The sequence below is a fragment of the Oncorhynchus gorbuscha genome, linkage group LG21 (genome assembly GCF_021184085.1).
Source record: "Oncorhynchus gorbuscha isolate QuinsamMale2020 ecotype Even-year linkage group LG21, OgorEven_v1.0, whole genome shotgun sequence".
Taxonomy (NCBI): domain Eukaryota; kingdom Metazoa; phylum Chordata; class Actinopteri; order Salmoniformes; family Salmonidae; genus Oncorhynchus; species Oncorhynchus gorbuscha.
Window position 1 is genome coordinate 36,714,787 of NC_060193.1, and position 4,396 is coordinate 36,719,182.

Genomic DNA, 4,396 nt, shown 5'->3' on the forward strand with positions numbered 1-4,396 from the left:
TGGATCCCCATCAGCTGCCAAAGCAGCTGCCACTATTCCTGGGGTCCAGCTAAATTAAGGCAGTTTATACAATTTTAAAAACATTACAATACATTCACAGATTTCACAACATACTGTGTGCCCTCAGGCCCCTACTCCACCACATATCTACAGTACTAAATCCATGTATATGTATAGAGCGTATGTTATCGCGTGTGTCTGTGCCAATGTTTGTGTTGCTTCACAGTCCCTGCTGTTCCATAAGGTGTTTTATTATGTTTTTTAAATCTAATTTTACTGCTTGCATCTGTTACTTGATGTGGAATAGAGTTCCATGTAGTACTGTGTGCCTCCCATGGTCTGTTCTGGACTGTGAAGAGACCTCTTGTTGTATGTCTTGTGGGGTATGCTTGGCTGTCCAAGTTTTGTGGTAGTAGTTTAGACAGACAGCTCAGTGCATTCAACATGTCAATACCTCTCATAAATAAAAGTAGTGATGAAGTCAATCTCTCCTCCACTTTCAGCCAGGAGAGATTGACATGCATATTATTAATATTAGCTCCCTGTGTACACCCAAGGGCCTGCTGTGCTGCCCTGTTCTGAGCCAATTGTAATTTTCCCAAGTCCTTTTTTGTGGCACCTCACCACACGACTGAACAGTAGTCAAGGTGCGACAAAACTAGGGCCTGTAGGACCTACCTTGTTGATAGTATTGTTAAGGAGGCAAAGCATTACTTTATTATAGACAGACTTCTCCCATCTCAGCTACTACTGCATCAATATGTTTTGACCATGACAGTTCACAATCTAGGGTTACTCCAAGCAGTTTAGTCACCTCAAATTGCTCAATTTCCACATGATTTATTACAATATTTAGGGTTTAGTGAGTGTTTTGTTCCAAATACAATACTTGTAGAAATATTTAGGGCTAACTTATTCCTTGCAACCAAATCTGAAACTAACTGCAGCTCTATGTTGAGTTTTGCAGTCATTTCAGTAGTAGCTGACGTTTATAGTGTTGAGTCATCCGCATACATAGACACTCTGGCTTTACTCAGTCAGTGGCATGTCGTTAGTAAAAATTGAAAAAAACAAGGGGCCTAAACGTGGATAAACTAATGTTCTTAAAGAAACTTGAAAATCTCGTTATAAGGCAGGCACTGCTGGTTTTTGTTGTCCCTTCGTCTCCATATGCTCCTGGGAATTCAAGCTACCCATGTTAACTATTATAATACATGGAAAATCGAAATACAAAAATGACATATTTCTCAGGCATTTATTTTGTTGATGTATTGAAAACGTTCCGAGCCGTGAGTTGTGTGAACCGTAATCACCCCTAGTAAATATGCATGCAAGTTTTGTTCTAATGAGGCACACTCAAACAAACATAGCCACTTTAATTCATGTGGAACGACTCTATAAAGTAAGAAAATAGAATGGGTGAAGGTATCTAAACAACATCTGGACCAATAGCAATTCCTGACAATATGTTTTTTAATGGGAGTGGTAAACAATCCGTGAGAAGTTCTACAGCACTACTCTTAAGGCAATTCTTATTCATCTTTGGTATAATCCATAGCATACATTCTATTGCAGCAGATGTATCAAAATTATTTAGCATTCCATGATATTCTAACTCATGCATGAGAACAGGACCACCCATACGTAGAATGTATGCACACATGACTGTAAGTCGCTTTGGATAAAAGCGTCTGCTAAATGGCATATATATTATTATATATTAACACCATTGTAAAGTGGATACATCCAAAACGTTCACTACATGGTCAGTTTTGTTTCACAGTTAGCAAAGTTGGTTAGCTGGCTAGATTGATTGAGTTACCTATAGTATTTTGCTAGCTATACTGTAGTGTCATACCTACAAAAATGACTGTGTCCCCAGTTATGTTTACATTTTGGCATTTGTGACATATCCACTTTCCAAGCATATTATGTGCAAGATGGTGTATAATATCAGCTCTCTATTCAGACTCCTTGATTGTTTCCACAACTTAACACAATATGGAACAAGTCAAGGGTCTGAATACTTTCCGAATGCACTGTATGAGAGCTCATGTTATACGCCACCTTGCCGTTAATATGTTTGGAAAGTGGATTTGTCACAAATGCCAACATGTAAACATAACTGGGGACAGTCAGTTTTGTAGGTATAACACTTCAGTAAAGAATAAATCAATGTTTTCCTTCATCAATTTACACACAATACCCCATAATGACAAGGCGAGCAGGTTTTTAGATATTTTTGCACATTTATAAAAACTAGAACAGAAATACCTTCTTTACATAAGTATTCAGAGCCTTTGCTATGAGACTAAATTGAGCTCAGGTGCATCCTGTTTCCATTGATCATCCTTGAGATGTTTCTACAATTTGATTGGAGTCAAATTCAATTGATTGGACATGATTTGGAAAGGCACACACCTGTCTGAGGTCCCACAGTTGACAGTGCATGTCAGAGCAAAAACCAAGCCATGATGTCGAAGGAATTGTCTATAGTGCTCCGAGACAGGATTGTGTCGAGGCACACATCTGGAGAAGGATACCAAAAAACAACTGCAGCATTGAAGATCTCCAAGAACACAGTGGCCTCCATCATTCTTAATTGGAAGAAGTTTGGAACCACCAAGACTCGTCCCAGAGCTGCCCACCTGGCCAAACTGAGCAATCGGGGTAGAAGGGCCATGATCATGGAGGTGACCAATGGTCACCCTGACAGAGCTCTAGAATTGCTCTATGGAGATGGGAGAACTTTCTAGAAGGACAATGGTCTTGGCAGCATTCCACCAATCAGGCCTTTATGGTAGAGTTGCCAGATGGAAGCCAGTCCCCAGTAAAAGGCACATAAGATAGCTACCAAGAGGCGCAGCAGTCTAAGGCACTGCTTCTCAGTGCCTGCGGCATCACTACAGAGTCTGGTTCGATTCCATCACAACCGTCTGTGATTGGGAGTCCCAAAGGGCGGCGCACAATTGGCTCTGCGTCGTCCGGGTTTGGCCGGGGTAGGCTGTCATTATAAGAATTTGTTCTTAACGGACTTGAAACAGACGCCTCAAGTCCTCAACTGGCAGCTTAAATAGTAACAATAGTACCCGCAAAACACCAGTCTCAACATCAACAGTGAAGAGGCAACTCCGGGATGCTGGCATTCTAGGCAGAGTTGCCAAGAAAGAGCCACATCTCAGACTGACCAATAAAAAGAAAGATAAATAAATAAAGATAGGCAAAAGAACACAAGACACTGGACAGAGGAACTCTGCCTAGAAGGCCAGCATCCCGGAGTCGCATCTTCACTTGACGTTGAGACTGGTGTTTTGCGGGTACTATTTCATGAAGCTGCCAGTTGAGGACTTGTGAGGTGTCCGATAGCAGAGTTTTCAGCTGTGCTAACATAATTGCAAAAGGGTTTCCGAATGATCAATTAGCTTTTAAAATTATCAACTTGGATTAGCTAACACAACAGTGCCATTGGAACACAGGAGTGATGGATGCTGATAATGGGCCTCTGCACACCTATGTAGATATTCCATTTTTTAAATATTTTTTTGATATATTTTTTTATAATCTGCCATTTCCAGCTACAATAGTCATTTACAACATTAACAATGTCTACACTGTATTTCTGATCAGTTTGATGTTACTTTCAAAAACGAGGACATTTCTAAGTGACCCCAAACTTTTGAACAGTAGTGTATATATCACACACACACACACACACACACACACACACACACACACACACACACACACACACACACACACACACACACACACACACACACACACACACACACACACACCACCAGTTAAACCGTTGTTGTTACCTGAGTAGCCTACTTTATTCCATCAAATGTTTTGAAGGTGCATTTCATGAAATGCATTTAAAGGCCTCCGTTTCCCCAATTTTGGATGATCACCATTGTTGAACTCCTTGTTAATTCCTGACTCAGAGGAATGAAAGAAGAATATCTGAAGCAGAAAAGAATAAGAAATATATATATATATATATTTTTTTTTAACCAGGCAAGTCAGTTAAGAACATATTCTTATTTTCAATGACGGCCTGGGAACAGTGGGTTAACTGCCTGTTCAGGGGCAGAACGACAGATTTGTACCTTGTCAGCTCGGGGGTTTGAACTCACAACCTTACGGTTACTAGTCCAACGCTCTAACCACTAGGCTACGCTGCCGCCCCAAGTATCTATGATTGTTGAAAATAAAATAGAAAATACGGTTACATGTGGTACATAATTGGTATTAAAAGGTACAATGAGCATTGACACAGTAATTCCAGGATGTGATTTATACTTCTGATAATGGGCCTACTCATTTCCCTGTGTGGTGTGTTGGCTCCCTCGTGTGGCTAGAAGGGCAAAGCACGGCAGTTCTGCTTGCTCCA